This window comes from Sminthopsis crassicaudata, chromosome 4 (assembly GCF_048593235.1).
Source record: "Sminthopsis crassicaudata isolate SCR6 chromosome 4, ASM4859323v1, whole genome shotgun sequence".
Taxonomy (NCBI): Eukaryota; Metazoa; Chordata; class Mammalia; order Dasyuromorphia; family Dasyuridae; genus Sminthopsis; species Sminthopsis crassicaudata.
Genome location: NC_133620.1, coordinates 102063149 through 102075970, shown reverse-complemented (window position 1 = coordinate 102075970; position 12822 = coordinate 102063149). Strand labels below are relative to the sequence as shown.

Sequence of the window (12822 nt, the reverse complement as noted above, 5' to 3'; positions counted from 1 at the left end):
TGCCTTTAATTTGCTGAAATCAAGCCATTTCACCCGATTGGAAGTCCTGAAGGAGATCCTGAGGGTCCTTGGCCTAAGGTGTGAATTAAAGAAAATTCCTCCCCTGACTCCTCTCTATTTGCTCACAGCTGATGAGGAAGTCCGAACTTCTTTTATGCAGTGGCTGGCAAGAAATGTGGGACCCGAAGGAGTAATGCAATTCAGCAAGCTGACCCTTCAGTTTGTTTCATCCCATCCACCAGAATTGGAAGTGACCCCATCTCATATGCCAGTTATCACTGCCACAGAGGATTTTGCCCCAGAACATTTTCACCTGGAGCTCTATCAAAAACATTTGCACACAAAGCAACTGGGAAAGATCATTCTGTTTGCTGAAGTGACTTCATCCACAATGGATCTTCTGGACGGCTTGATGGTTGAGGTGCCACCACACCTGGGTTTAGTAGCGATTGCAGCCCAGCAAACTCAAGGAAAAGGTCGTGATGGCAATGTCTGGCTTAGTCCTGTGGGATGTTCTCTTTCCACCTTACACCTCCACATCCCCCTAGATTCTCATCTGGGTCAGAGAATCCCATTTGTTCAACACTTGATGTCTTTGGCAGTGGTGGAGGCAGTTCGATCCATTCCTGACTATCAGGACATCAATTTAAGAGTCAAGTGGCCCAATGATATCTACTACAGTGATCAAATGAAGCTTGGGGGAGTGTTGGTCAACTCAACGCTTATGGGATCAACTTGTCATATTCTTATTGGCTGTGGAGTTAATGTGAATAACAGTCACCCTACTCTTTGCCTCAATGATCTCATCATAGAATATAATAAGAAACACAACCAAAACCTCAGTCTGTTACGTGTGGATTATCTGGTGGCAAGAACAATAACTGTGCTGGAGAGCCTACTGGATGCCTTTCAGGACAAAGGACCTACTGCCATTCTTCCTCTCTATTACAAATACTGGATACACAGCGGTCAGCAAGTCCGTCTGGGAAACGACGAGGGCCCACTGGGATGGATTGTTGGGATTGACGATTCTGGCTTCCTTCAAGTCCATCGAGAAGGAGGGGATGTTATGACTGTGCATCCAGACGGCAACTCTTTGGACATGCTGAAAAACCTCATCATCCCCAAGAATTAATTCAACTGTCCTGAGCAAGAGAGCAGAGTGGGCCATATCGAAGTGAGTTTCATTTCAGGCAAAAGTGCATAGCCACTTGCAAATACATTCCTGCTTTATTTCTTAGCTCTTTCCTACCATTCATCAGAAAGTTCTGTTTGGGATTGGGGATGCTTGAGGTTTTTTTCCCTTAATGATTTTTCTCATGCCTTTTAGTTACTTTTTGTTTACTAGGGATTTCTCTCTTTTTCAGAAGAGTCACCTGCCTTTCCCTTCTTAGACGGAACTTGGTGTATGTTGATACCTGGAGCTCTTTTATGCCAACAAGACAGGGAAATTTAGGTGTTTCACAATAGTCAACCCCTCATTATAGCTCCCTTTGAAAAGGGAAAAAATATCAGCCCCCCTTCTTGAGTCATTGCTCAGTTATGTGGGATGGTAATATCCTTATTGACTCAACCAAGGGATATTTTGAAAACAAACAAACAAACAAACAAATAAATAAATAAAAGCCACACAAAATACAGAAAAAAACCTTTGTTTTTATTTCTTTATTAAGAGAAGAATTATAAATAATCTTTCAGAGATGGTGCTTTCCTTATTTGCATTTGTTATACTTAAGTGGCTAAAGAAATTTAATATATGTGAGTAGAGGTCAAAGATATAGTGGAAAATCACTACTTTATAGTAAATGTCTTGGCCAATGTAGTTCATATATTGAAATTTACTACAAAAGTTGAATGAATATCATATAGTTCAACAACAATGCTATATGATGATCAATTCTCATGGACGTGGCCATCTTCAAAATGAGATGAACCAAATCAGTCCCATTAGAGCAGTAATGAACTGAACCAGCTACATCCAGCGAAAGAACTCTGGGAGATGACTACGAGTCACTACACAGAATTCCCGATCCCTCTATTTCTGTCCTCCTGCATTTTGGGTATCCTTCACAGGCTAATTGTACACTGTTTCAAATTCCGATTCTTCTTGGACAGCAAAACAACTCTTTGGACATGGAGACATATATCGTGTTTAACTTATACTTGAATTTCACATATGTAACATGTATTGGTCAACCTGACATCTGGGGGAGGGAGTGGGGAGAAGGAGGGGAAAGTTGGAACAAAAGGTTCGGCAATTGTCAATGCTGCAAAATCACCCCTGCATATATGTGTTCAATAAAAAGTATTATTAAAAAAAAGGAGTAACTGTTTCATTTTCGTGTTTGTTGTCATATTCTCAATGCCCACAACATTATCTGAAACATAGTAATGAGTCACAAATGATTGTGCATTTCATTCACCCATCAAGAAAGCATTTATTAAGAATCTACTGGCACAGTGTTTAACCCCTGTGTTAAGTGCTTGGGATAGAAGCCCCCAAATCATAGAATTTCTGCCTTTAAATCAACAAGCATTTATTAAGCCCCTACCATGTGGCAGGCACTATGCAAAGCACTAGGGATACAAACAGAAGCAAAAAGATAGTCCCTCTCCTCAAAAAGCTTACCCAATTCTGAGGGGGGAAAGAGAACACAAACTTGGAACTGAAAAAGGAAAGGAAAGACAGGGTAGTCATAGGCAGAGAATTCAAAATGCAGCTTGGGAAGAATGGTTGATCTGAGATCCTTTCTCTAAATGGACTCAGAGAATGGCCCAATTCCATCTCCATAAGAGAACTAAGGACTAATGTTCACAGAGAAGCAAAGAAAAGACACATAGAAGATTAAAGCACCATACTAGGGAAGGAGGAGAGTACAAACAACTGAGGGCTTCAGAAAGGACCTCTTGAAGAAGATGATACTGGAAAGGAGCTAGAGCAGAAGGGAGGAGTAAGAACTTTTCTGGCATGGGCAATAACAAAGGTACAGATGAATTAGACCCAGTGGGCCTCAAACTTTCAAATAGGGGGCCAGTTCACTGTCCCTCACACTGTTGGAGGGCAGGACTATAGTACAAACAAAAACTCACACTCTGTCTCCGCCCCCTCAGTCCATTGAACACAATCTGGAGGACCTCATAAACATCCTCAGTGGGTTTGAGAACCCCTGAATTAGAGAGTCAGAGCAAAATCATTGGGGCAGTGTTAGGGTTCTGACAAAGTGGTAACAGGGTTATTAGCATGGTACTTAGCTGTTCTCTAGTTTAGAGTTCACACTTTCCCCCCTTTACAAGTTCACACCTCCCCCCCCCTTTAAGAGTTCACACCTTTCAAAGAGCCTATAAAAGGACAAGCCCACTGGAAGCTCCAGGAGATTCAGAGCAGGATTCAGTGGGGAGATTCACTGGACCAGGAAACCCACAATCCCACCCTCTTGGAGTCTGATCTATTCCGACTTGTACTTTGGGGCTGGCTGGACACACTGGGAGGACATTGACAGGCTGAAGCTGGCTAGAGGCTGGAGGACAAATCTTTGGATTCGGACACACTCCAAGCGAGCTCTTGGGAACCAAGGACAGAGAAAGGCCTCTAGTAAAGCTCACAGGGCCCAGGAAAAGATTCAGGACTTTGAAAGACAAAATCAAAGATCTGGACTTTCACTCCTGCTTGCAGGAAAGTGGGCAGACTCTTGTTTGCCATTAGCCTGAAGACCCGGTGAGCCTTAGAAGCTAGTTGCTGAAGCAAGTAGAGATCATTTCATCACACTGCATTCATGGAAAACAGACTCCAATTGGATAGTGGTTTGGCACCCCAAAACATTGCTTCTGTGCCTCTGCAGGCCTTGGTGCTAAAAGAACTACAGCCACGGACAGTATCCCACATCACAGAAGTGGAGGAGTTTCACATCAAAGCAGAAATGTTGGAGCCTTTGAGAGACAGGGATGACCAAAAGATTCAAAAGGAGGAGTATCGTCGGAAGAAAGGCAATGCTTGTCAGCAAGAAGCCACCAATGCATGGGGAAAAGGAGCTGGATTGGATGAATACCATCACTTCCATCTTTCAAGCTGCCTGGAGTGTTTGGGACTAGAAAGCAGCACCACTGAAGCTGTCAGATTGGCATCTGCAGAAGACCTTGCAGATCTTCCTCATGGTTTCAGCAGCAGCCAAGAAGGCAGTGTTAAGCCAACTTGCCAACCTGGACGAAGGAGAAGAGTCAATATTCCCGAGAAGCCACCGAACATTTTACTCTTTGTGGGCTCTGACTCTCAGAAAGGACAGCAGAGATTCCAGCAGCTCCATTCCCTTCTGAAGGATTGTATTGACACTGATTGTTATGTCATCTCCCAGCTGAAGGAGAAAAATGTGCTCAGCCATCCATGGCTGCATCACTGTTTATTGTTTTTTTTTTTTTTTCTTTTTTTTTTTTCTTTTTTTTTTTTTTTTTTTTTTTTTTATTATTATATATATATTTTATAATATTATCCCTTGTATTCATTTTTCCAAATTGCCCCCCCTCCCTCTATTCCCTCCCCCCGACGACAGGCAATACCATACATTTTACATGTGTTACAATATAGTCTAGGTACAATACATGTGTGTGAATATCATTTTCTTGTTGCACAATAAACATTAGAATCCGAAGGTACATGCAACCTGGGCAGACAGATATTAGTGCTAACAATTTACATTCGCTTCCCAGTGTTCCTTCTCTGGGTATAGTTATTTCTGTCCATCATTGATCAACTGGAAGTGAGTTGGATCTTCTTTATGTTGAAGATTTCCACTTCCATCAGAATACATCCTCATACAGTATTGTTGTTGAAGTGTACAGTGATCTTCTGGTTCTGCTCATTTCACTCAGCATCAGTTGACCTAAGTCTCTCCAGGCCTCTCTGTATTCCTCCTGCTGGTCATTTCTTACAGAGCAATAATATTCCATAACCTTCATATACCACAATTTACCCAACCATTCTCCAACTGATGGACATCCATTCATCTTCCAGTTTCTAGCTACAACAAAAAGAGCTGCTACAAACATTTTGGCACATATATGTCTCTTTCCGCTCTTTAGTATTTCTTTGGGATATAATCCCAGTAGTAGCGCTGCTGGGTCAAAGGGTATGCACAGTTTGATAACTTTTTGGGCATAATTCCAGATTGCTCTCCAGAATGGCTGGATTCTTTCACAACTCCACCAGCAATGTATCAGTGTCCCAATTTCCCCACATCCCCTCCAACATTTGTCATTATTTGTTCCTGTCATCTTAGCCAATCTGACAGGTGTGTAGTGGTATCTCAGAGTGGTCTTAATTTGCATTTCTCTGATCAGTAGTGATTTGGAACACTCTTTCATGTGAGTGGATATAGTTTCAATTTCTTCCTCTGAGAATTGTCTGTTCATATCCTTTGACCATTTATCAATTGGAGAATGGTTCGGTTTCTTATAAATTATGGTCAGTTCTCTATATATTTTGGAAATGAGACCTTTGTCAGAACCTTTGTTTTTAAAAATATTTTCCCAATTTGTTACTTCCCTTCTAATCTTGTTTGCATTAGTATTATTTGTACAGAAACTTTTTAGTTTGATGTAATCAAAATCTTCTATTTTGTGATCAATAATGATCTCTAGTTCTCCTCTGGTCATAAATTCCTTCCTCCTCCACAAGTCTGAGAGGTAGATTATCCTCTGTTCCTCTAATCTATTTATTATCTCCCTCTTTATGCCTAAATCATGGACCCATTTTGATCTTATCTTGGTATATGGTGTTAAGTGTGGATCCATATCTAATTTCTGCCATACTAATTTCCAGTTTTCCCAACAGTTTTTTCCGAATAATGAATTTTTATCCCTAATGTTGGAATCTTTGGGTTTGTCAAAGATTAGATTGCTATAGATGTACCCTTTTTTGTCCTTTGTATCTAATCTGTTCCACTGATCTACCGGTCTATTTCTTAGCCAATACCAAATGGTTTTGGTGACTGCTGCTATATAATATAGCTTTAGATCAGGTACACTTAGACCACCTTCCTCTGAGTTTTTTTTCATTAGTTCCCTTGCAATTCTCGACCTTTTATTCTTCCATATGAATTTTGTTGTTATTTTTTCTAGGTCATTGAAATAGTTTCTTGGGAGTCTGATTGGTATAGCACTAAATAAATAGATTAGTTTGGGGAGTATTGTCATCTTTATTATATTCGCTCGGCCTATCCAAGAGCACTGAATGTCTTTCCAATTATTTAAATCTGATTTTATTTTTGTGGCAAGTGTTTTGTAATTTTTCTCATATAATTCCTGACTTTTCTTTGGTAGATGGATTCCCAAATATTTTATACTCTCAACATTTGTTTGGAATGGAATTTCTCTTTGTATCTCTTGCTGTTGCATTTTGTTAGTGATATATAAAAATGCCGAGGATTTATGTGGATTTATTTTGTATCCTGCCACTTTGCTGAAATTTTGAATTATTTCTAGTAGCTTTTTAGCAGAGTCTTTGGGGTTCTCTAAGTATACCATCATGTCATCTGCAAAAAGTGATAGTTTAATTTCCTCATTTCCTACTCTAATTCCTTGAATCTCTTTCTCGGCTCTTATTGCTGAGGCTAGCGTTTCTAGTACTATATTGAATAGTAATGGTGATAGTGGGCAACCTTATTTCACTCCTGATCTTACTGGGAAAGGTTGCAATTTATTTCTATTGCATATTATGCTTACTGACGGTCTTAAATATATACTCCTGATTATTCTAAGGAATAATCCATTTATTCCTATACTCTCAAGAGTTTTTAGTAGGAATGGATGTTGGATTTTGTCAAATGCTTTTTCTGCATCTATTGAGATGATCATATGGTTCTTATTAATTTGATTATTAATATGGTCAATTATATTAATAGTTTTCCTAATATTAAACCAGCCCTGCATTCCTGGAATAAATCCTACTTGATCATAGTGTATTATCTTGGAGATAATTTTCTGAAGTCTTTTTGCTAATATCTTATTTAAGATTTTAGCATCAATATTCATTAAGGAGATTGGTCTATAATTTTCTTTCTCAGTTTTCGATCTACCAGGTTTAGGTATCAGTACCATGTCTGTGTCATAAAAGGAATTTGGTAGGACTCCTTCATCCCCTATTTTTTCAAATAATTTATATAACATTGGGGCTAATTGTTCTTTAAATGTTTGGTAGAATTCACATGTGAATCCATCTGGCCCTGGGGATTTTTTTCTGGGGAGTTGATTAATAGCTTGTTCTATTTCTTTTTCTGAAATGGGACTATTTAAGCAATTTATCTCCTCCTCTGTTAATCTAGGGAGCCTATATTTTTGGAGGAAGTCATCCATTTCACTTAAGTTATCAAATTTATTGGCATAAAGTTGGGCAAAGTAACTCCTTATGATTTCTCTAATTTCCTCTTCATTGGTGGAAAGATCCCCCTTTTCATTTGTAAGACTATCAATTTGATTTTCCTCTTTCTTTTTTTTGATCAAATTTACCAAAGGTTTATCTATTTTATTGGCTTTTTCATAAAACCAACTCTTGGTTTTATTTATTAATTCAATAGTTTTTTTACTTTCAATTTTATTGATTTCTTCTTTTAATTTTTGTATTTCGAGTTTAATTTTTGGTTGGGGGTTTACAATTTGGTCTTTTTCTAGCCTTTTAAGTTGTAAGCCCAATTCGTTAATCTTCTCTTTCTCAATTTTCTTCAAATAAGCCTCTAAAGATATAAAATTTCCCCTTATTACTGCTTTAGCTGCATCCCAAAGATTTTGATATGATGTCTCATCATTATCATTATCTTGGGTGAAATTATTAATTGTTTCTATAATTTGCTCTTTCACCCAGTCATTCTTTAAGATGAGATTATTCAGTTTCCAATTACTTTTTGGTCTATTTACCCCTAACTTTTTACTGAATGTAGCTTTTATTGCATTGTGATCTGAGAAGAAGGCATTTATTATTTCTGCCTTCCTACATTTAATTTTGAGATCTTTATGTCCTAGTATATGGTCAATTTTTGTATAGGATCCATGAACTGCTGAGAAGAAAGTATATTCCTTCTTATTGCCATTCAGTTTTCTCCAAAGGTCTATCATACCTAGTTTTTCTAATATTCTATTTACTTTTTTAATTTCTTTCTTGTTTGTTTTGTGGTTTGATTTGTCTAAATCTGAGAGTGCAAGGTTGAGATCTCCCACTATTATAGTTTTACTGTCTATTTCTTCTTGCAGTTCTCCTAACTTTTCCTTTAGAAAGTTAGATGCTATACCACTTGGTGCATATATGTTTAGTATTGATATGGCTTCATTATTTATGCTACCTTTCAGCAGGATATAGTTTCCTTCCTTATCTTTTTTAACAAGATCTACTTCTGCTTTTGCTTGATCTGAGATAAGGATAGCTACCCCTGCTTTTTTGGCTTTACCTGAAGCATAATAGGCTCTGTTCCAACCTTTTACCTTTACTCTGTATGTATCTCCCTGCTTTAAGTGTGTTTCCTGTAGGCAACATATTGTAGGGTTCTGCTTTTTGATCCAATCTACTATCCGTCTCCGTTTGATGGGATCGTTCATCCCATTTACATTTACAGTTAAAATTACTAATTCTGTATTTCCTGCCATCGTATTATCCCCAGCTTATGCTTTTTTCCCTTGACCCCCCTGATCCCCCTCCCCGATATTTAATTTACAGACCCCCCTTGTGCCGCACAACCCTCCCTCTTTTTTTTTTGGATCCCTCCCCCCTCCCTCCAAGTCCCTTCACTTATTCTCCTTTTCCTTTTCCCTTTTCCTCTCCCCCCTTTTAATGAGGTGAGAGAAAATTCTCTGAAAAACAAATATGTTAATTATTTACTCTTTGAGCCTCTTCTGATGAGAGTAAGATTCACACAATGATTCTCCCCCTCACTAAGTTCCCTCAGATATGGTGTATTTTCTATGTCTCTTCCTGGGATGTAGTTTCCCTCTTTTTATCACTCCTTCCCCTTTTTCTGAACCGACCTCCTTCCCTTTATTACACCCCCCTTTTTTTCTTTTATATCAGTAAAATCAAATTATCCTTGAGTATTTTTTATATACCCACAACAGAGTTACAGTTCTCAAGGGTTCTGTGTACCTTTTTCTGTTTCTCTTCAGTCTTGTGGATGTAGATCAAATTTTTTGTTTAAGTCTGGTTTTTTTCTTAGAAACATATAGAATTCCTCTGTTTCATTGAATGACCATCTTCTTCCATGGAAAAAGATGCTAAACTTAGCTGGGTAGTTCATTCTTGGTTGCAGTCCTTGATCTTTTGCCTTACGGAATATCAGGTTCCAGGCCCTTCTATCTTTTAATGTGGAGGCAGCCAGATCTTGGGTGACCCTTATTGTGGCACCTTGGTATTTAAATTGTTTTTTTCTAGCTGCTTGCAGGATTTTCTCCTTTGTGTGGTAATTCTGCAGCTTAGCCACAATATTCCGTGGTGTTCTTTTTTTAGGGTCTATTTCAGAAGGAGTTCGATGAATTCTTTCCACATCTACTTTCCCTTCTGTTTCTATTATCTCTGGACAGTTCTCTTTGATAATTTCCTGTAAAATAGAATCTAGGCTCTTTTTTTGGTCATAGTTTTCTGGAAGTCCAATAATCCGCAGATTATCTCTCCTAGATCTATTTTCCAGGTCTATAGATTTTCCCAGTAAGTATTTGACGTTGTTCTCCAGCTTCTCATTTTTTTTGTTTTGTTTGACTGATTCTTGGGTTCTCTGTGAATCATTCATTTCTATTTGTTCCATCCTGACTTTTAAGGAGTTATTTTCTTCTTTCACAGTTTTTAGTTCTTTTTGTAAATGCCCAATTTCGTTTTTAAATGAGTTATTTTGCTCTATTGAATTTTTTTCCATTTCCCTAATTTTTTTTTTTTGAGAATTATTTTCTTTTTCCAATTCAGAAATTCTATTTTCTTGAGACTTTTTTATCTTTTCCAATTCAGAAATCCTACTTTCCTGTGTTTTTTTAACCTTTTCTAATTCACTAATTTTGTTTCCCTGCATCTCCTGTGAATTCTTTATTTTTTCCAACTCCAATTTCAGGACATTGTTATTCTCTATCATAACTTCTCTTTCCTTTCCCCATTTTTCTTCGATCTCCCTCAATTTCTTAAGAGCTTCTTCTAGGAGAGAGTTATGTGATGGGGGGCAGGAATCATTCCCCTTTAGGTTGTTATCTTCTGAATCTTTGCTGTTAACTTCCTCGGGGTTGGATACCCGCTCTTTCTCTGTATAGAAGGAATCTATGGTTTTTCTAGCTTTTTTGCTCATACTTAAAAAAATCTTTTGGGGTCTGTCCCTGGGGTAGGAAATTATTTACTTCTTTACCAGCTTCCTCCCAGACCGGATGGATGCAGCGGCCCCTGCGCCCGCGCTAAGAGAGAGCTCTGGGAGAGAGTTCCCCACCCCCTCCCTGGGAGTGCCTCAGAGGTGATTAGCACTGCTGTGCTTCGAGGGCGTAGAATAGTGAAGACAGCAAGAAGCCCAGTCTATGTGTCCGGGTGGGGAGTGGGTATCTGCAGCAGGTGACGTAAGAAGCCCCTGCGCTCAAACTGGAAGTGTCTGCCAGAAACCGCGGTCCCTAGTTCAAAGGTTCCGCTTCTCTGGGACTTCCTGGAGCTGAGTTCCACTCCCTCCAGCTAAGCTAGGCAGTGTGTGTTGCCTTGGGCCGTATCCACCCACTTGTCAGTCTCTTAACTATTCTCAGGAGGTAGCTGAGGCCACACCCCCTGGTGCCGATTCTCTGCTGAGTCACCCCCAGGGTGAGTGGGGGGGGGAATCTAATCTGAGTTTTAAAATATTTTGGCTTTCTCTTCTGAACTGCTAAATAATTAGCAGAGAAGAGCTAACAGCCTGTGCCAGATTCCTTTACCTCAGTGGCTTCTCTGATCCCAGAGCCCCTCCCAGCGCAATGGGCGCAGTGTGCCCCTACCCCACCGTCTGTGCTGGTCTTTCTTATTCCTCCCCTGAGAACTGACCTTTCCTGTTGAAACTCCAGATTCTCTTCAGCTGGTAAGTCGTGCTTCCAGTCCTTGTGGTATCTATCAGTCCTGAGCTAATTTTGAGACTTAATTTATCTAATTGGTTGTGAGGGAGTGAGGACGTTCACTGAGTCGTGTGTTTCTTCTCCGCCATCTTGGCTCCGCCCCCCCACTGTTTATTGTTGATCATTGCCACAGAAGAGCCTATTTCTGAAGCAGTTTCCCAAAAGTTCATCTTGTACCTGTCCCAAGGTGGGAAGGTTTTGGGGCTATCTTCCTCCTTCACGTTTGGTGGCCTACAGCTGAAAAGCAAAGAGGAACTGAAGAAGAGCATCCAGACATTGGTTTTTTCCAAGGCTGATGACAGTGAAATGAAACTGAATGTAGTGACAAGTGGGATCCTATTTGAAGAAGGCCCTGGACAGCTGCCTAGCCATCCTGGACAGCTAGAGGGTTACTTAGAAAACGTGCATCGAGACAGGATGATTGTTCACCTGCCTTGTGGAACAAACGGAGGAGAAGCAATTCTCTGTCAGGTGCACTTGGAAATGTCTCCCAGCACTTTGATAGAAGCTCCAGCTGCCTTTAATTTGCTGAAATCAAGCCATTTCACCCGATTGGAAGTCCTGAAGGAGATCCTGAGGGTCCTTGGCCTAAGGTGTGAATTAAAGAAAATTCCTCCCCTGACTCCTCTCTATTTGCTCACAGCTGATGAGGAAGTCCGAACTTCTTTTATGCAGTGGCTGGCAAGAAATGTGGGACCCGAAGGAGTAATGCAATTCAGCAAGCTGACCCTTCAGTTTGTTTCATCCCATCCACCAGAATTGGAAGTGACCCCATCTCATATGCCAGTTATCACTGCCACAGAGGATTTTGCCCCAGAACATTTTCACCTGGAGCTCTATCAAAAACATTTGCACACAAAGCAACTGGGAAAGATCATTCTGTTTGCTGAAGTGACTTCATCCACAATGGATCTTCTGGACGGCTTGATGGTTGAGGTGCCACCACACCTGGGTTTAGTAGCGATTGCAGCCCAGCAAACTCAAGGAAAAGGTCGTGATGGCAATGTCTGGCTTAGTCCTGTGGGATGTTCTCTTTCCACCTTACACCTCCACATCCCCCTAGATTCTCATCTGGGTCAGAGAATCCCATTTGTTCAACACTTGATGTCTTTGGCAGTGGTGGAGGCAGTTCGATCCATTCCTGACTATCAGGACATCAATTTAAGAGTCAAGTGGCCCAATGATATCTACTACAGTGATCAAATGAAGCTTGGGGGAGTGTTGGTCAACTCAACGCTTATGGGATCAACTTGTCATATTCTTATTGGCTGTGGAGTTAATGTGAATAACAGTCACCCTACTCTTTGCCTCAATGATCTCATCATAGAATATAATAAGAAACACAACCAAAACCTCAGTCTGTTACGTGTGGATTATCTTGTGGCAAGAACAATAACTGTGCTGGAGAGCCTACTGGATGCCTTTCAGGACAAAGGACCTAATGCCATTCTTCCTCTCTATTACAAATACTGGATACACAGCGGTCAGCAAGTCCGTCTGGGAAACGACGAGGGCCCACTGGGATGGATTGTTGGGATTGACGATTCTGGCTTCCTTCAAGTCCATCGAGAAGGAGGGGATGTTATGACTGTGCATCCAGACGGCAACTCTTTGGACATGCTGAAAAACCTCATCATCCCCAAGAATTAATTCAACTGTCCTGAGCAAGAGAGCAGAGTGGGCCATATCGAAGTGAGTTTCATTTCAGGCAAAAGTGCATAGCCACTTGCAAATACATTCCTGCTTTAT

At 40.2% G+C, this 12822-nt stretch overlaps 1 pseudogene; it reads left to right on the top strand.

Moving 5' to 3' along the window:
• Positions 1-391: 391 nt before the first annotated feature.
• On the top strand, positions 392-12723 carry LOC141540635 (biotin--protein ligase pseudogene; annotated as a pseudogene).
• Positions 12724-12822: the final 99 nt, after the last annotated feature.